Raw genomic sequence first — 21436 nt, 5'->3', positions numbered from 1 at the left:
CTGCATGACATAGGAAATTTGCCAATCCACGGCTGTATGACTTGATATCCTAATATTGCAAATAATGTGTACCCTCTGATTGCAGGTAGTAAAAAACCTATCTGTAGGTGGAATTTAACAACATCGTATTGGCAATGTTATGTCATTCATGCACACTATAAGATGGCGTCTATAGTGTTTCAGAGAGGTTTCTGTCCTTTGTCTTTGTCCATCAATGTCAAGAAACGTTATAAACATGTCAACTACCAAGTGTCTTTGACACTGACGAAGGCAGTACGCCGAAACGCGTTTGTGTGGTTCCTAAAATAAAACTTGTGGACTCACGATTTACCCTCCTGAGTGCTGTGATTTCTGGCAAAATTAACCCGGAATTGTGAGCAGAGTGTTTCACGGTGTTCCACGAGCCGATGACAGCACCCGCCTACGAGTGCGCCGGACAGCGTGGGAGACGAGCGGTCAAAAAATCATCATTGCACCCGTGTGGGAGCATGTATACAAAGAATTCCCACCAAAAAGGGGACCTTCAACATCATTTACCACTTTCCTTTAAAAAACAGGGGGCGTGGCCAAGATGGTGGAGTGAGCGGACGCACTGCTCTGGTGCTCCAGCCGACGGCCCAATTTTGCACCGCCTATCTGCCCGTGATAACTACGCTCCGCCTCTATTTGGTCACGGGGCTTGTCCTGGACTTGGTGTGAGGGAATGAGGAACCCGAGTAACCTCCGCGGTGCAGATTGGACCCGGGTGACAGACCGGGCACCGCCACGGCCGGCACGATCTCCGTGAGGCCTGCTGCCGGGAAGGGGGGTAGAGGAGCTAGCCGCCCACCCACATTGCCAAGCCGAGGAGCCCGGAGAATGGGGAAAGTGCAGCGGATCGGACGGCGGTGGCCCGGTAGGGATATACTGGTGCTTTCCTCGCAGAGTGGGTAGCAGAGACACTGGGTCAGAGCAGGTCCGGGCTGCCATCCTGTGAGGAGCCCCGCAGTGCTGGTCTGGTCCATTTGAAGGAAGCGGCCTGGGAGGCAGCTAGAGAGCCCTGGAGGTATACAGAGAGCCGGGGGAGACACCGAGGCCGGCTGCCCTCGCCGCCGCACCGACTGCGCAGCCTAGGAGCCCCGTTATTGCAGGGTCAAGCAACTGCGGTAGGCAAGAGGAGCAAAGTCACCATTTTAGAGCGGAAGTATGAGTGGCTCGCCTCCCCGCAGGAAAGTGGAAAGAGGTGTGCAGCGTCCCAGCGGAGGAGGGTGCAGGAACACTCGCCCGCCAATGAGGTGTTGCGGAGCAGAAGGACCGCTGCAGTGAGCACCGGGGAGGGCGCGCTGCTGGGACAGACACGCTGGTGCCCATCGAGAGGGGAGACGGCTCCGGGCCCGCCTCCGGGCCTTCAATAATTGCATCAAACTTAGGAATGAAGGGGGGTATCTATACCCGGCCTGTGGCAGTAGCTGTAAGACCCTGGTTTGATCTTGCCTGGAATGAGCTGCCCATCCCCCCACATTTCACTCAGCAGGAGCCTGGGGGTGCAGCAAGGAGCCTGGGAAGCAGGCGGTATCTAGAGTGGGGGCATGCAGGGACACTCCCGGTGGAGCTGTTGGTGCCGCCAGTGGAGACGGGAGAAGCACCGACATGGAGCGGCAGGCCGGAGGGTTACAGACTTTGGGGCCCAGGTGGATCACTACGCCTGTGGGGCCCGGAGGACAGACATTGCCCGTGGGCAGGAGCAGTCTGCGTCATGACTTGGGGCCACCCAGGGGACACGAAGCTGGGAGTCTAGTTTTGGAGCCCCCCGTGCAGATGGACATATTGGCCCCTAGCCCGTGGCGCGAGGTGTGGCTGGTGGGGACGAAGTGAAGGAAGGACGGGGCCACCATTTTGTGAGAGGGTTACAGATCCGGATGACCGAGGATGCTGGCGTGGTTCGAATGATTTTGCTGGTGAGTGGAGTGCCTTCTTTCACGCCGCCTGGGGAGCGGGGGATTGCCCACGGAATATAGACTGCCCTGCTGGACTGCGGGGGTGAACTGTTAACTCTGGGGGGCATAGAGGACACTGGAGTAATGGGCGGCGGAGCCCAACTGATTTCAACAGAGGCGCCCAGGGCCTTAGGCGGACTCACCAACCCCAGATACTCACAGCCCACCCGGCCTATAGCCTCTCTTATGGACCGGAGGAGCCCTCAACTAACGATACCAGCTGATGGAGGGCTGACTATGGCGGCAAAGGGGGGTCATCTACGCCTTGCCTGAGCCTATCCAGAGAGGGCGATGTCCTCCTCCAGAAACATGAAAGACAAGACCATTAAAGACTTGTTTCTCAAAACGCAAGCAGATTCCATGGCCTCTACTACAGAGGGGGGGTCCTCGGGCCCGAAGTCAGGAAAGGAAGATGGATCGGAACCCATCACTAAGGCTTTCCTCAAATCTATGTTTGTCGTCCTACGGGATGATATCCATACCCTCAAGCAAGAATTCACGTCGGAGATTCGAGAGGTCAGAAGGGAGATGGACGGCATTGACGAAAGGGTTGCGGACTTGGAAGGTAAAAGTGACGGGAAGGACACAGAGATTGCGGGTCTGCAACAGGAGATCCTCCGGATCCATGACCAACAAGTGCACCTCCAAGAACACGTCGAAGACTTGGAAAACAGGTCCCGGCGCCACAATATACGCATCCGAGGGGTGAAGCTAGACGAAGCCTTGAAGGACCTCTTCTCCTACTCTAGAGAACTTTTCAATCATATTCTTGACAGGCCATTGGAGACGGAGTTGAGACTGGACCGAGAGCACAGTGTAGGACTCCCAAGAGCCCCATCGCGCCCGCCACTGGACATACTAGTTTGTGTCCAAGACTTCCGCACCAAAGAGGCCATCCTCCAAAAAGCGCGAGAGCTCCATCCTTTGCAGTTTCGGAGGAGCTCCCCTGTGCTTTATCAAGACTTATCTGCTCTCACCTTGCAGAGGAGGAGAACCTTCAAGCCTATCACTCTGCACCTTCAACAGCGTAATATCACCTACAGCTGGAGCCACCAGTTCAGGCTGGTGTTTCGCATGGACAATAAGTTATACCAGCTGCGTTCTCTGACGGAGGCTCGCAGGTTGCCGGGTATGGAGTTGCCGGAGTCCGAAGGTGGCGACGAGGACCTCAAGGAGGAGACGGATGAACCCAGACCTCGATGTAGGCAGCAGGGCTGCAGAAGCCGACTCAAGAAGCTCCGAGCCACGGAGGTGATGGAGGACAGGTGATCGGCCTTGGAGGCGGTTCTCGCAGATCTTTCCGGCACTCAGCACGGCTGACTCTAGACACTATACCGGGCCAATTGTTTGATTCTGTATGGCCCTGGCCATTGGCGGGAGTGAGAGGACTTTCCTGTTGCTACCACACCCTGATATCCTTTTACTGATCAACTATAGGGGGAGGGGGTCCAGTGCTCCACGTTCAACTTCTATCCATTGCTAACATAGCTCCACATGCGCAGGCGGCCTCTCCATATTCAGAGTTTGTTTGGACCAATGACACTACACACAGGTCTTCAAGCACTAGCCTGACCCAGCTGACTACCATTTATGCCTGCTACCACCCTTAGGATTTTGACCCTCAATGTGAGGGGTCTTAATAACCCAGTAAAGCGAAGGGCGGTATTGTCAAGTTTAGAGAATACACAGGCTGACATATGCTTACTCCAAGAGACCCACTTGCTCGCGCACGATTGCCATAGGCTGCGGTCCCGCAGGTTCCCCACTCAGGTCTTCTCCTCCTGTTCTACCAAGATCCAAGATGGCGGGGTTGCAATTTTGGGTGGCACAGCGGTTTAAAGGGGAGGTATTGCATAAAAGTGGCGAACTTAAGGGGAGGCTTCTGGCATACCGTTTAGCCTTAGGCGGTCTCATGTTTAAAATTGGCTCCCTATACGCCCCGAATGAAGGCCAGGAGAAGTTCTCACAGTTTGCCCTTACTGAGGCCACAGCCACGCCGTACCATAATATTATCTTAGGGGGTGACTTAAACCTGGTGTTTGATAATCTCTTGGACAGATCCCGCCAGCGCACTCACCAGGTAGGTGAGTATTTTTTACAAGACGTTTGATCACGTGATCAAGGCTGTCATAGCCAAAACATGTTGTAGGTGTAAATAAACACCCTTGGATTTTGACTTTTGGCGTGTTTTTGGTGGCTGAGAGCGTTGCGGATATTGGGACTGTGTTTAACTTGGTTACCGACGTGCTCGGCCGGAGTGCACACCACCTCCCATGGGGCCACCAGCAGTTGAGACGGGGCATTCTTGGCAAATATATATATATATACAAACACGTTTAGGGTCCTTCCGGGGTCAATCCCAAAGTTGGGTGGCGCATTACCGGCATATTATCCAAATCCAAAGAAAAAAGTATAATGCGCACTCGGGAGAGATAATTCACCAGTACTTTATTCCTTCGTTATGCGTTTCGACACACTATCGTGTGAACAAGACACCATAGTGTGTCAAAACGCGTAACAAAGGAATAAAGAACTGGTGCATTATCTCTCCCGGGGTGACTTAAACCTGGTGTTTGATAATCTCTTGGACAGATCCCGCCAGCGCACTCACCAGGTAGGTGAGTATTTTTTACAAGACGTTTGATCACGTGATCAAGGCTGTCATAGCCAAAACATGTTGTAGGTGTAAATAAACACCCTTGGATTTTGACTTTTGGCGTGTTTTTGGTGGCTGAGAGCGTTGCGGATATTGGGACTGTGTTTAACTTGGTTACCGACGTGCTCGGCCGGAGTGCACACCACCTCCCATGGGGCCACCAGCAGTTGAGACGGGGCATTCTTGGCAAATATATATATATATACAAACACGTTTAGGGTCCTTCCGGGGTAAATCCCAAAGTTGGGTGGCGCATTACCGGCATATTATCCAAATCCAAAGAAAAAAGTATAATGCGCACTCGGGAGAGATAATTCACCAGTACTTTATTCCTTCGTTATGCGTTTCGACACACTATCGTGTGAACAAGACACCATAGTGTGTCAAAACGCGTAACAAAGGAATAAAGAACTGGTGCATTATCTCTCCCGAGTGCGCATTATAATTTTTTGTTTGGCTTTGAATATATATATATATATATATATATATATATATATATATATATATATATATATATATATATATTATATATATATATATATATATATATATAAAAAAAAATTGGGCCATTGACAAAGCAGATCCAGCTTATCCGGTGGCCCGGCATTTCTCTGAGGTGCACAATAGGGACAGAAGCAAGCTGCAGTACTTTGGCCTGGACACAGTTCCACTAAACATCAGGGGTGGAGACAGACTGAGACGGCCCCGGAGACTCGAGTCAAGGTACATCATAGATCTTTCCACAAAGTACCCTGGGGGCCTAAACAGCAGGGAGGAGATGGTGGTTCATCTTGGGAAATGACGTCATGGGGAGTCCAATACAGTCCTACTTTCATTGAAGCCTAATGCTTATGTGTGTAATCTAGGAAAAAGAAATATTATATACTTGATCTAACTGTATTGAACTGATATAGCATGGTGTGACAGGTTGTAGATATAAGCACGCAGATAGTATTTGGGACAGGAATTGCTTGAGGGATGAATGCTGGAGGAGTCCGCTCAACAAATGATACTTAAAGAATTGGAAATCTGTACCTGTGCTAGTACGGCTATGCAGCATAGATATAGAAATTGAGATATATTCTCCTATGTTTTGTTTTCTGTTTTTGATCCATTTCATTGATCGTGAGCCTTTTGAATTTTTCTGGACTAGATAAACTAAAATGTTTTGTTTTTGGCTCGGTCGATGGTTTATAAGTGACAAGTATAAAGTAACCCTGGGCGCAGAACTACGCTCCGTTCGCGGAGTTTGCGAATTTTTGGCAACTCCGCACTTCGCTGCGAGCGCGAAGCAGTCGACTACTTCACATTCTACAGCGTAGCGTAGTAGTTTTTCTTCCTCGCGCGCTCAATAGCATTCTCGTGTGCGCTGTAATGACTTACTGTGGTTCTGCATTCGCTTTCTCGCTTTTCTCTCCCGTTGACAGTCGCTACGATGTTTGGAATCCGGCCGCACAATCCCACCCGACTGTGAGAACGCGATAACGTCATTCGGACGCGCGAACACGTCAATAGGACGCGCGATCTTCCTTGCAGTGCCATGAAGGTAAGATTGCGTTTCCGTAAAAGCAGAAACTGCAATCTGGCACAGTATATCTCTCTAGCATGTTAAAACCTTAAAAAAAATGATCATTTTGCTCAGGAAACCCCCTCAGATTGTGATTTGGCTGTATTATTTTGGGCAAGGAGTCCTCTTTTTGTTTCTGCTTTTTTTTTCAAGAGAAAGGAAGTGCCCCTGAGTCTCCAACTTCCTCTTCCTGTCCACCAGGCTCCTCCCAGTGCTTAGTCCATGTGCTGTTCACTTTCATTTGGATTTGGAGCTGGAAGGATCACTCTTTGTGTATGTCTGCTGCATCATAGCATTTGATTGGATTTATTGAGGAAATTTGGATTTGAACTTTTGTTTTAGAAGTAAGTTTGAGAATTGGTGTACTGTAAATGTTTGTTTGGTTTGGGATTTTTTAAACTACAGTTTTCTGAGCTTTGCAATCTTTCTTAAAAATTATTATTGAGGGAGGCCTGTACTTTCATGAGGGGCCAAGTTGTATGTCTTTGAAATTTCATCCAGTTGGCCTAGAGGTACCCACGAGTCCAACCATGTGTCTGTGGTATTTGTAAAACATCATGGATGGAATTGGATTCAATTGCAAACTCTGTTGTAGTGGAATTTTATTTTTCTTTAGTAAAATTAGGTAACCCTAGTAGTTCTTGTAGTTAGTGTAGGCCTGCTTGAGTTCATTTACTTTCTGTGGGTGGCTTGGCCACGTGGTGGCGGCCATTTTGTGTTTTAAGCCACTGTGTTTTTGCCATAGGCCTCCAAGCTTGTGGCCTACTCTGCCTGTAGGCCCAAGGGTACTACTAGAGTCATCATCTAGGGTGCATGAAAGTTGTTCAACTGTTATTGTGGTGTTTAAGTTGTAAGTGTAACATCATGTAGGTCATGGATGGCTTTGGATTGATTAGCAAAATGTGTGTTTGGTGTTGAATTGCAGGTTTTGGGTGTGTGTGTAATAATATGGCTTTTTCTGCGCACTAGGTAACCCTAGAATTCAGCTCGCGTAGTTTTGGTAACTTTGCACAGTGTGACAACGTGACCTTACAGTTTTTGTCTTCTTCGCGCGCTCAATGTGCGTGCTCGGGCATGTGATAACGACGTTTTGTACATGCCGAATTTGCAATCTCGCGAGCAATATGTCTCGAGTTGCATAAAACCTTGAAAATGTTGATGCTGTTCATTTCGCTAAAGAAACTCCTCAGGTTGTCATTTGGTTGTAGTTTTTGGAGCATGGACCACTTACTGTTTATGTCCTCTATGTACTTTGTTGTTTGAGGGTGGCTGTTACATCTGGGGGTCTCTAATTGGCAGAGGTACGTACCTTAGACCAAGTAGGGACCCTTGCTTCTAATCAGGGTGAAGGAATACACACAGTAGATAACCCCTGCTCCCCCTCTAGGTAGCTTGGCGCTGTGTACAATAAATGCACTTAACACAAACAATGATCCCCCATCCACCACAAACTGAGACCACACAGGTAAGTATATTTATAAAAATATAGCTTTATCTATTTGCAGCAATCAAAAATCAACAATACACAATGGTTGCTTCTTTGCAGAAAGGTTGTACTTAATCTTGATGGTTGCACTGATTATCAGGAAGTTCAAATGTAAAAATCGGTCTCAAGTCTCTGTAAATTAGTAGTAAAAATAACACTACGAACTTATCTCCATCTGCTCTTTAAATGAAGGGTTTGCCAGCGCAATACCAGCGTGTTCTTACTTCAGAATCAGCCCTTCGAAATCCAAGCAATGTGAGCGCTTTTCCCCCAATGGCTTCAGGCGCACCGCGCCGAACAGAGCAGACTCGCTCCCAGCCCCGGCCGGTCCCAGCAGCCCTCCGCCCACTCTCAGATCCTCGGGGAACGGCGGGGAGCTAGCGATCCGAGCAGGGACAGACAGGCCAAGGGCCGGGGGCACTCACGGCGCTCCCTCGGCGAGGTCGGGTCAATCTTCCCCGGCTTCGGCACTGGAAACACGGCTCTCGCGAAGGTCCCGATGACGTGGAACAATCCGGTCGCGGCTCCCAGACAAGCCTCCACAGATGCCCGGGAGTCAGCCAATGATAGCGCGGCTCCCGGGACAAGCCTGTAACGCTGCAGACGCCAGCAGCCAATCAGGAAACAGCCTCGGTAATGACGCGGCCAATCCTAGCGCGGCGTTTGCTGAGGGGGCTCGTTCTTTTTGACCAATGGGAGCGCGGCGGCTTCGTTCTTCGGCCCCGCGGCTCCGACCAGGGACGGCAACCTTTGAAGGGTATTTCTGGCCCCGGGCCACAGCGGTGAACAGGCGGCAGATGATTTTTGAGGGTGCAGGTCACAGCAAGACCGCCCTCACGGCCACACACCTTTTTAGAGCAGAACTCACAAGGGGAGACACCAGGGACCTCCGACCCTCGCCTCGCTGAGTATGTGCTGATGAGCACACCGATCTCTGCCCACGCTCAGCAGTTGGTCATAAAGCACGCACCAGGCCAAAACAGCACGATCTTCGCAGTGTCTTGGAGTTTCTTTAGGAACCTTTTAACCCTGGGTTCCAGGAACAGGAGGCCAGCTCTTCTCAGGCCCTTGGAGATTCAAGTTGAAGACACAGCACACAGCAAAGTCTTTTTAGTTCAAGCAGGCAGGGTCTCAGCACACAGCAAAGTCCCTTTCCTCTTCTCAGCTTTTAGTTGAACAGCAGAACAGGTCAGCCTTTAGAGCACACAGCAAGGCAATCTTTCTTCAGTTCTCCAGCAGTCCTTCTTCCAGCAGAGGTTCCTCTTGATTGTAGAATCTGATTTTCTTTTGTCAGGGGTCCTTCTCTTATACCCCTAAAAGTCTTTGAAGTTCTTTGAAGTCTTTGTGCAAGTGGGCCCTGAGCCCGGTCTAAACCAGTTCTGGGTGTTGCTGGGGCACTAGGGCTTTCCTGGCTTCCTTCTTTCTTTCAGTATCAGGGACAGAGGTGACAGTCGCCCAGCGGGAGGTGGAGCCAGCATTGTGGTCAGGCAGGAACAGCCCTAGTCACTCCCAGGTACTATCTCCTCCCACTTCCTTGGCAGCAGATGCAGCCTTTCATCCACGGGCTGACTCAGACAACCTCCTGGGGGCTCTGCAGCCCCTGTCACCCTCACCAGACAGTCAATCCACAAAAAGTCCCAGGCACACAGAAAGTTAGACAAGAGAACAGCCACTTTCTAAAATTACTATTCTCAAACACAGAATTTGAAAACAACCTTTCCTAAAAGATGTGTTATTAAATTCTGAGTTCAGGGATATCAATCACTTATGTCCCATCTTGTTCCTATGGGAAGATAGGCTGGTATCCATTGGGGCCAGCCTCCCCATGTTAATCTATGGAGCAAGATAACCTTGCAGCAGTGAGCACACAAAATGGCTGCTGCTCACTACCAGGGCATGTTACCTGTACTAGTACATGCTTTACCTTACCCATACACTGCACCCTGCCCAGGGGGGTACCTTGAGCCTTCCATAGGGGTGACTGATGTGCACAGACAGGGAAGGGTTAGGCCCAGCCAGTGGGGACACTGGCCAGGCGGACATGGCAGTCCACTGACTGCACACAGGCACTGCGCTGGCAGGCCTGAGACACCATTTTAGGGCTACTTATGTGGGTGGCGCAATCTGCGCTGCAGGCCCTTTAGCAGCATCTGTCATCACTGCCCTGGCACACACAGTGCACTTTACTAGGGACTTCATGGTGATACAAATATGCCAATCAGGTATACACAATCAATATGACAATTTACATAGGGAGCACTTACACTCTGGCACTGATCAGCAGAGGCAGAGTGTCCAAAGCATCTAAACCAGCAAAAACGAAATGCAGCACAGCATCAAAAATACAGGAGGCAGAGGCAAAAAGATGGGGGAAAACCACGACAAGGGTGTCAGGTCTTCCAGTGGCCTGACCATGTGGGTGTCGAGGCGGCCATTTTGTGAAGCCAAGCATTGTCCTTTTGCCTTAGGCATGTATAGTCTATCTTCTCTTTCTATTCATGTTGTTGGGGATTACCAGGCCTTGTGGGGGCAGCCATTTTGTGTGACCTTCCATCGTGCTTCAGTTTTGTCGCAGGCCTACAAACTTGTGATTTCTTCTGCAAGTAGGCCTAGAGTCCCAGAGGTAGTCAGCGCAGTGGGGGTGCTTGATGTAGCGGTTTCCATTTTGTCTGTTGAATTTAACATCATTTAGGGCAAGGATGGCAATACTTTGAATTCCCAAATGTGGTGTTTGGGGTGTAGTTAACTGTTTGGGTATGTGTAAAAAAACTGTAAATGCTTTTGTTGTTTGTGTTGTTGTTGTGTAACTTTCAAACCTTTTAGCCATGGGGATTTATTTTTTTGTGCATTAAGCTGTGATGTGTAACAGACATCCTCCTTTTTTCTGGCCATAAAGGTATATAGGCCTGCTTGAGTTTATTGTTTTCTGGCCTTTACCCAAGTACCTGTGATATGTGCCCATGTGGCTGGGAGCTGTGGTGGTAGTGTGCTGTTTTGCTTTTTGACAAATTGGCCTGTGTCTTGCCATTGTTCCTGTTGGCTTACTACTAATCACATCCCCATTGCTATCTGCTGCAGGTCACTGATGCTGCATCCATCCTAAATGATGCACAAATTAAGGATAAACAAGTTCCACTTCCACTACATTTGCTTTTTAGTTATTTGCTATTCTTACTCCTACTGAGTGTACTAATACTTCTAGGACTAATTAAAATTAAAGCTAAAAAATGGCTTGTAATGTAGTTAAGTCCATGGAAGATGGTCGCTATTTTAGGGTCCCGTGTTTGGCACACTGCATTAACATTGTTGTTCAGGACTTTCAGAAAAATGAAAGCAAAGTCAGCAACTTACTGACCATTTGCAGAAGAATCTGCACGCATTTCAACCAGTCTTTTAAAGCCCGGAAGCAGCTATGGGTCATTCAACGTGACCATAAAATGCCAGTCAAAGCACTCATCCAGGAGGTCCCAACACGTTGGAACTCTACTTATTACATGCTTGATCGGCTGTTTGAACAGTACATACCACTTAATGCTTATGCATGACAAGAAGATCAGGGGATCCTACTGTTAAAGCCATGACCATTGAGATGTGGCAATGGGACCTCATTAAATGCCTGACAGAGATGCTACTTCCTTTTGAGGTCTTCACACGTGCAGTCAGCAGGGAGGACTGTACTATGGGCCAATCTATCCCATTGTTGTACATGCTAGAGCAAGAGCTGAAGGAGGTGTCTGAAACTTACGAAGGTTTTGAAGGAAAACTTGAAGCATGTTATTTGGCGAAGGCCTTAGCCGGCCGCTTATCTGAGATTACAAGGATTCAAAATAAGATTGTGTCACATCAACATTACATTACTGCCACAATTTTGGATCCACGGTACAAATTATTTGTGAACAGTAATGCAGTAATTCCTTTTTCAGAAGGGGATGTTGCTAAGTACAAAACTTTAATAGCTGAGGAAGCCACTGATTTCGAAAATGAACGGCTCTCAATTAGAGGCCTGCCAGTGCCAGCCCAGGACAGTTCAAGTACTACTGAGCATTCTACAGAGTCAAGTTCCTCTTCACAGCATGAGAGCAGTGCGTTTGCTTCCCAGCAGTCACCAACACTACCAATAACAACAACAGCACCAGCAGGATCTGATTCATCAGACACAACCAAAAAAATAGCTGCTTGGTTTCTACAGAAAGAGATGAGTAAGTCTGTTGCTGTCACAAAGCAAAAAGAGGACAAGCAAACCAGAGCACTACTGAACATTGAGCGGATGGTCCAGGCCTATCTGGATGACACAACAGAGGTGTTCATGGAGCAAAGCCCATTGGTGTATTGGTATAGGAAAAGAAGCGACTGGCCAGTGCTCAGCAGGCAGGCGATAAAGTATCTGGCTTGCCCTGTTGCAAGTGTCTCTTTTGAGCGTGTTTTCAGTACTGCTGGTGCCATTGTAACTGTGAAAAGGACCAGTCTCTCGCCCAAAAGCGTGGAGCGGTTAACCATGATCAAAATGAATCAGCACTTCATACCACCAGACTACAAAATATGTGACTCACAGCTGGAAGAGGAGAGCGAGTCGGAAGACATAACTACTGGGTTACATGACCTACTCTGTCAGGAGAACCTCCAGGGTTTGAGGACGAGCTCCTCTTCCCTAAAAACTAGGCTTTTAAATTATTAGATTCTCCCTTCCTTTATGTGTGTGTATCTGTCTTTCTGGTTCAAACTTCAAAACCAACACCATCCTTTCTTTTACTTTTTTAATTACCTATTGGAGTTGCACATCTGTGCATTTAACTGTGCACTCCACTCCTCACAGTTCTGCTCCATCTTCCAGACTCACCCTAAATACATTTCCATCTTGCCATACATTGGATGGAGATGGGGAATAGTACAATAATGTAGCGTCTAACAGTCCCTCCATAACAAGTGAAACGTACGTGATTATAGCCATCTTCTGTTTTGTTTCCAATCTGAAACGCATCACTGTCTTAAGGCTACCACCTCTGTCTGCACTGACATAGACAACTCTTCAATGTCAGAACTTGAGCAGGGCTCCAAAATTAAAGTAAACTCGTCATCAATTTCAGAAGGCTCTGCTGCATCTGTGATCTGACAGTCACAAAGAAGAGAAAGACAGATATATGAAATGAATGATACCATACATTGCATTGGATGCTTGCTGACTCAGAGCAAATGTGCATGAAGTAAAAGTATACTAGTAGTTTAATAAAATATAACAAAGTACTTGTGTCTCAAGTGATAGTCAATGTTTCCGTGTTGTTTAATAATATGTATGCAATTGTACTCCTACTACTGCAGGTGCAGTCTGGACTTAATCGTAGTCACTCACTACAGACTGAGTTGCTGTTGGAGGTCTGTTAGACAACATGTACACGTGCCACACCGGGTGATGATGACCACCATACCATCTTTACACGCTGTCAGTCAGTTTGATCTGTGATGATTGATGGAATACGTTCAGGAACTGGAATACAAGGTAAACACAACCAATCAACAAGAACCACAGCAGAGCTAGGCTACATGTGTGTGCATTGGTGAAATAGAATAGTGGTATGATTGACTGACAATGGCGCATTGATTTAATCTAGACCAAACAGTTAGAAAGGAGGGTCCAAGGGCAAATTTAACGACTGGCCAGGTACACGCCCCTAGCAATATATCAATACACTAAAGAGTACCTAGTAGTCAAGCCACAGATAGGTCATTCACCATGGACAACAGACTTAACACCGTACAGATAACACAAGTGGGAACAAACCATGCAGACCTTAGTGTGATAGTAGCCGAGTTAGGACTCAAGGGCATATGGAAAAATTCCCATCAGAAGCCACACTGTACTGCCCTCTTTTACATCATTTATATCCTCCTTGCCCAGGAGACAAAACAAAACGGCCGGTCAGTTGTTACCATGACCGTTTGTAAATGAAAGGAGTGTTGTTGGAGGGAAGTGTTATATGGATTTACCAGTGTTTATATGGCGACTGAAAAAAAGCAGTGTAAGGTAAGGAAAGTGAACAGTGAGAGGTATTAAAATTAGATGAACTGGGTAGAAGCGAGTAATTTATTAGTATCTCCCAGTCCCCCAAAGCTAAAAGACAGGTGCAAATACGGATTTGAAATAATATCCGTGGTCAGTAGTGGTCAACATGTTTCTGCATATATAAGAAAAACGTTTCATGCATTCTTCAGGACCCGTTGTTCATAAACTTCTGCTTTTTGTGAAATGGTTAATAAAAAATATCACCTGAAGTATCCAGGTCGTATGCTCAACCACGTACCATTTGTGGTGGTTGAGGCGCTTCACCCCACCTGGATGCGGCTCAGGTATAAGGAGCACCGCTCTTTCCGTCGGTGTCTCCCGGCAGTCGTCCAAACTGTCTGGGGGTGCCTACATGTGTGTGCAGTGGTGAAATAGAATAGTGGTATGATTGACTGACAATGGCGCATTGATTTAATCACCTGATTTGGCAAATGCTAGGTTGCTGTAAATGCCTTTTGTCTGGAACTGTAAAAAAGTAGGTAAATGGAGTTTGGGCCACAGACTCATGGCCCGGTCTTGTGGTGTGGTCCTGTAACTGTTCTGTGCTGGCTCCTATCTTGTTCTTTTCGATGACTGCTGTGCAACTAGAAGAGTAGAGTTAATCAATGTATCCAAGCCGCCTCAGTCTGAAAATCTTCTCGCTCACGAGTCTTGTGACTGTCTTATCTTTTTTGCACTACACCGTAATTGATTTTTTTTTATGTTTTCATTCAGTTAACTTATTTTGGAATACCCCATTTATTTTTCAGCAACACTTACAGGCCGGCCTTTTACCCAGTGCTATTATACTTGGAGCAACAACTCACACTCACCTTACCAATCCTCCTCATCATCCAGCCAGAGGCGCCCAAGAATGATTTTCAGTCACAGTGTCCATGAAAGGGAGGACAAAGATGAATGACGAGATACAACTACACATTTGGACCTGGAGAATACATTAACTTTAGTATCATTTTCATACTTTTTTGGGATTCCTTTTTCCTCTTCATTTATTTTACGCTTGTGTTTGGTAATTGATTGTTCACTTAAACAATGAATTCAACAGTACATTGTGTCTATAGTAGCACTACCAAGCGCAGTACATACAATTGGTGCCAACTTTTATTATCTATCTAATCTATCCTCCTGCTTCCCCTGCCTGTAGCATTTGTTGACGTTTTTCCAGCATTATACCTGCCCTAGTACTATGGGTGGACTTGAGTTCACAGAAGAACACCAGTCTTTTTTTGTATCTCCTTTTATATTTTCAAAGTAAGATTCTGCTTCCAGTGACAGTCTTCACCTATGTTGAATACAATACATTTAGGGGGCATCCACCCACTAAAAGTAAATGTCTATCATTCTTTATTATGCCTTAGCTGGTTTCACTTTCACCAGCAACCACCCATGCATTCACTACTTCCTTGCCTTGGGTTTCATTGGCACAAACTCCGCTCATGATTCTTGCTATCCACTATATCCATGCACCCATATTGTTTTGCCCAACCAGGCCTGCATTTTCTTTCACCTTCCAGTTCTACCAATCCTTCAACAACCCATGCATCGGATTCATATCAGCCACGTGCATGAACCTTCCAAAGTATCCTTCTATGGTAGTCTTATTATTACATCTCTTTAGTCCTTCCTCCTTCCACCCTAGTTCACTTCTTTCCCTTTTTGTTCAACACATCCCTCAAGGTCATCTGATCTGACTTTTAGTCTTCTCCATAACTTTCACAGCTGAGTTGGAGTCTGATAGAAAAGGCCTTGTTTACTCAACTCACACTGGTAATGCTGCAAAGGGTGTCTTCTTCAACCATTGTATATTGGCGAGTACAACTTCAAATTCATACTTTCTTAATAAGTCTCATAGCACAGTGAGGGAAATGTTCCCCTTCCACCTAGTAATGCAAATAAGTAATGAATATAACTTACCACCGCCCACCGCTGAAGTTTCCTCCCCCACTGATGCTCCTGCAGGTGCCGCAGCCACTGTCCCCTCCTGGATGGCAATCGCATCGCTGCTGGCCCCTTCGGGGATTGTGGTTGGTAGTGATTGTGCACCTATAAAAGCAAGTACACCTTTTTAGATGCCTGCACACCTCCCCCTATTTTACTACTTGTACTTTTTTCACCAGGAAGGAAGATTGAAAAAACAGTTACGTACAACATAAATCGTTGTAACTAGTCCAAATTGCGTCCTACTGTACAGCAGTCACATTAGACAGAGTTTAGTTTTAATTTAGTAGATGGTCCCTAGGGTCATCTAATCTCTACTACTACTCTAGTCTTTGGAAAGTTTGCCTGAGCCATATAACCATTTTAGATCCGGGTCTACTGCTTTGCCCATGTTACCTCGCAGCTTGTTGCACAGTAAGAAAGACGCCTTTGAGGCATACAACTAAAGAGGTTGACAAACCAGTATTGTTAGACCCTTTTGCTTATCCATAATGTTGCATAGTTGTATTCACTGTCTAACGTGCAACATTTTTCTCATAGGCAGATGAGAAGATTGCCTTCTAGGAACCAGAGATTTGCAGAGCTTTCGAAAGATGCATGTGTAACCAGTATACGTTCAACTGTGAGGGGTCTCCCACAATTCACACATTTCTCTATCGTGCACTAGATGTACAAAATGTACAGTTAATCTTCTTCATTTTGCATGGTGGAGCAGGATGTTTTTCATGGAAATACATACAAGTTACAACAATACAAAGCTTGTTATTAAAAAAATAAAGTTTTTGAACTTGCTCATTGACTTCGTGGTATATTTTGAGTGTCTAGGGTGTTGTGGACTGAAACGAGTGAGTGAGCGAAAGGGTGTTCTTCTGTTCTGGGTTGTGTAATAAAATCATTGGGTATATATCTAACTATCTTCATGTGGGGGTCGGGAGTGGACAAATGACTATGACTGAGACACTTAGGTAGGTAGACGGTCATTGGATTGTGGGTTCTTCTGACTGAGTTCTGTGACTAGGGTGTAATATGTAAGTAAGGTCCAACCTCCATATCACCAACATCAACATCCTATTTTCTTGTGCATAGTTCTGTATGTGCATGTGCAGAGAATAATAACCACAACAGTAGTAGTAGTATACTAACCGAACAAACGTTAGTAGGCAAACATCTGGTTGCGCATTTTGTTGGTGGGAATTGACAAACACTAGAGATTACAGAGGACAACGCAAAAGACAGGAGTGGACCCAGTGGATATAGCATTCTATCACAGCTTTATTCAAAAGAATACCTTAACTAAAGAGTGGCCAACAGGGCAAGCTTAGCTACACACAGTCTAATAGTAGTAGCACAGAGAGTCATAGGGCAGAGGCAGTTTGAAGGAACTGAAAGTCAGGGATGGCATTGGATACCCAAAATTTGGAAAACAAATTGAAGATCAAAGAAGGTTTTGCTAACATTGAATTAGGAAGGAGGCTTAATAGGTTGGAAAAAATGAGGTGCGTTAAAAAGTTAGGGAAATATAATTGTTAATAATATAAGCACTGTAGGACTTACTGGGGCCAGCAGCAGTATCCTCGGTAGAGGAGCGCTCCTCTCGTGGTTGTCCCACCATCTCGGACCCTGTCTTCTTGCCCCTGGGTGGTGCTGATCATGTAAGAAATAATAAAGAAAGAGAAACATTAAGTGCTGTATAACAAAGACATCATTCAAAAATCCTCTCAAACATTTTAGGAAACAACAATTCCAATAAAATTGACTTCGAAGTATAAATGACTACTGGCTTGCAGGATTCACAGACCGTCTACTTATAGAGCACTAATCAAATGTTCCATAAACATTCTGATTGCAGAATATACTAACAAATCCAGTACCACCTGACCTACATCACCTATTCCAGAATCCAGACGGGCCAATTGTTCAGTAAGTCAGCATTTCCATTTTATTTTTGCCCGCAAACATGCATAGATGAGATGGAGGAGACATGCATAAATTTGTGCATACACGGAATTGTTGGTTGCTTGCGTCATATGAACTGCTACTGACTGACGTGACCATGCTATTGCTGCTAAGCCTACCACTCAGTAAACAAACTTCAAACCGGTTCTATGGAGGGGTGGGATAAATAAGAACTAACTAAGCATTCAGTGACAGAGGAGGCGTCATGCAGACCGTTAAAAAAATATGAACTAACACTATCCATCCACCACTATTTCACTAAAGGACAATGTAAGGACTAGACTCTAGCAATAGCATTAACTAACTTCAGTTCTCTAAAACCTCTAACATCAATAATCACCAGCCCAAGCTAGCGCAAAGTTACAAACCAGTAAGAGAAGTGGCGAGCAGCACCTGTGTCATACAATAACAGAAGATTTTGAGACGGAATTGATCTGCAATGTAACTAAGCGGACCAGTAATCGTGTTACTTATTCGTCCAAGAATTATATACAATACCTATACTACTATATTATATATTAAATTATTAATATTACTAGCTACTCACCAAGCCCCACGACCTCGACACCCAGCAGCTCCAACAGGTCCTGCTCCCTGTCCAGAATGTCTGCCCACCGGTGGGCCAGCTGCTGGTGGGTGCGCCGGATATCCGAGTGACGGTAGACTGCCCGGCGCACCTTCGCCCACCGAGGGTGACGCTCCTCTGGGAGGTAACCGGAGCCTGGCCTGCCGCCTGCTGCCAAGGTCAAGGGGAGGTGGCACTGGATCAAAAACCTCTGCCTCCCCGAAAAGATTCCGGGCCTGCACCCCTGTAGGTTGCATTCTGCCGCAAGGCAGCCGGCTCTTGGGCGCAGGCGCCTTGCCCTTCGAGCCGGTTCTGCTGCTCCCCTTTGCCATGGTTCTGGTGTGGGGTGGAGGTGGAGGTGGAAAAGAAAAGTTAGAACAAAAGGAAAAAAAGTTAGGGGGAAGAAGTATGAGCTTAAATAAAGAAGTAAAATAAAACAGTGGAAAAGTACCCATCGCAACGACTTGGGTAAGTTCGCACGCGATTTCACGCGAAGACGTACTTTGTCCGTGTGAACAAGTAGTTGTGTTCCCGAACAAGACGTGCACCATCCGAACACGTTATACGCGACCCGGAAGAGAAAATAGGGGACGCGAGCAGGCGGGACAATTGAAAAAACAAGATGGCCGCGCCCATAGCCGACCACATGGGTAAGGTCGCAAGCTACAATCACCCAAACACGCAGACAGCGCCCCGAACATGCACAATGCGCTCCCGAGCAAGAAAAACGGCTTGCGAACGGGTCCAGCAAGCTACTACGCATGCTCGCGAAGCTCGCGTAGTGCAAGAAGGTCTTTGCGTAGCTTCGCGTAGCTTCGCGTAGCGCGACTACGCGTACTACGCCCAGGGTTAGTATAAAGGGGACTGCATGACATAGGAAATTTGCCAATCCACGGCTGTATGACTTGATATCCTAATATTGCAAATAATGTGTACCCTCTGATTGCAGGTAGTAAAAAACCTATCTGTAGGTGGAATTTAACAACATCGTATTGGCAATGTTATGTCATTCATGCACACTATAAGATGGCGTCTATAGTGTTTCAGAGAGGTTTCTGTCCTTTGTCTTTGTCCATCAATGTCAAGAAACGTTATAAACATGTCAACTACCAAGTGTCTTTGACACTGACGAAGGCAGTACGCCGAAACGCGTTTGTGTGGTTCCTAAAATAAAACTTGTGGACTCACGATTTACCCTCCTGAGTGCTGTGATTTCTGGCAAAATTAACCCGGAATTGTGAGCAGAGTGTTTCACGGTGTTCCACGAGCCGATGACAGCACCCGCCTACGAGTGCGCCGGACAGCGTGGGAGACGAGCGGTTTAAAAAAATTACCCTGTGCACCGCCGCCGCCGCCGCTGGGGCGAGCAGAAAGCCATAGCTGGAGGACTTGAGCGAAGGAGCGTGCCGGGTGCCCTCCGGAGACTTCCCGAGCATTACGCCATCTGGTGAGCCCCTTTTTACGTATATCTGTAAATAAATAGCGGGCAATTCGGTAGGACGTCAAGGTGGGTAATCGCGTCCGCACAATAGGAACCACCAGAGATCAGCTGTAGCTGTATTCAGCTGAACACAGAGTGCTGACACAGAGTGCTGACATGTTTACTGACACCGAGCGCTGCACAGCAGCAAAAGACATGTTCAAACAGCGGGAAAAGCCGTCAGAAATGGTACCAAAAGCGGTGGAGCCACAAAGCAGCAAGTTAAATGATAAAATCACTAAATTAGAGCGGCTCTACGAACTGGAAGTTCATAAATGGTGGGAGGCAACGAGTCTAACCAGCTACATCGAGGAGCACAGGGTGCCAAGGGGCCTAAGAGTGCATACAGTGCCTTCGTATGAACACCCTGACCCACAATTGTTAACATATTGGGCAGAGCATACAGCCACATATTGTGAAGGAACTCTTATGATCCTCGTAAAATACGCCTGGACCGACAGAGAGAAAGCACTAGCAGAGATTAAAGTAATTGAGGAAGAAAACGACAGAATAGGAGCTAATATTGCAACTCAAGGAGCAAATGAAGGCCCGCCTTATTAAATACGAGCAAAAGATAAGATTCCGTGAACAAGAAAAATATGAATGTGATGAGAATGATTATCTTCAAGGGCGGGTACTGACATATGCCAAGAAATTTGATGCTCCAAAGAAAGCACCCCACATTGGCACAAGCGCAAGATCAGCTCCGGATACAGTCACCTCAGAGTCTGAGGAGACTGAGGATTCAAGTGATAATCAACCGGGTTCAAGGGGGCAACCGAGGCCGTAGAACTGGAACTACCCCCTTTCACGAGGAGTTCGAAATCATCAGAAAATCGTGGCTTCGCGGGGGAAAAACAAACCGCCTGACGTAACAGTAGGAGGACAAGGAGGGCAGGAGGCGGCAGGAGGAGGCAGGGGAAGAGCAAAACCCTGGGCCACCCGCAACAAGAAGAAGTAATTAAGAACGGTGCCAGTAACTTAACCAATTTGACTGTGGTCAATCTTACTGAAAGAATCTTGACGGACTCTGAAATTGAACTATTAAGTTTAAGCCTGACATTTTGCCCTGATAGAAACCTCGAATATACCCAGACACACATCGATCTGTTCCGCTTCACAAGGAAATTAAAACTTCATAAATATTTTAAACTACGTCCACATATAAAAGACCAAACCAAGAAAGGTGTGAGAATAACTGCTACGGATGCATTGAGTAGCAAGGATATACCAGCAGTGGAGACTCTTGAGGAGTTACAAACAGAACAAGTAACTAACATTGATAATTTGGACATTGCTCAATGTGCAGTACTACAAGGAGTAGAGCAAGAAAGGGAGGAGAGCAATTTCAGACCGGTCTCAATCTTCATCCCACAGACACCATGGGATGCTGTGGATGTGTTTGCGGAAGCGAACAATGATCTTATGAGGTACATGAAGGTCAACCATCCAATTAAGAACAACATAACAGACTTCCAGAAAATGGCATTGCAGAATCTTATGAGCGATAAGACTATCATAGTGAAACCCTCGGACAAAGGAGGAAATGTAGTACTCACGAGCAAGGATTACTACAGAAAAGAAGCACTAAGGCAGTTATCAGATGATACATTTTATATGAAGTGCACGAATGAAGTATACCAACAAAGTATCCTGGATTATGACACTCTGATCCGCAAATGATATGACCGCCTGATGCTAGGCAGAGATGAACACCTCTTCCTGCGCAATAATCATCCGATGCTCTCCAACCT

Source organism: Lissotriton vulgaris, chromosome 7 (assembly GCF_964263255.1).
Source record: "Lissotriton vulgaris chromosome 7, aLisVul1.2, whole genome shotgun sequence".
Classification (NCBI taxonomy): domain Eukaryota; kingdom Metazoa; phylum Chordata; class Amphibia; order Caudata; family Salamandridae; genus Lissotriton; species Lissotriton vulgaris.
Note: the sequence above shows the minus strand (reverse complement) of the source record.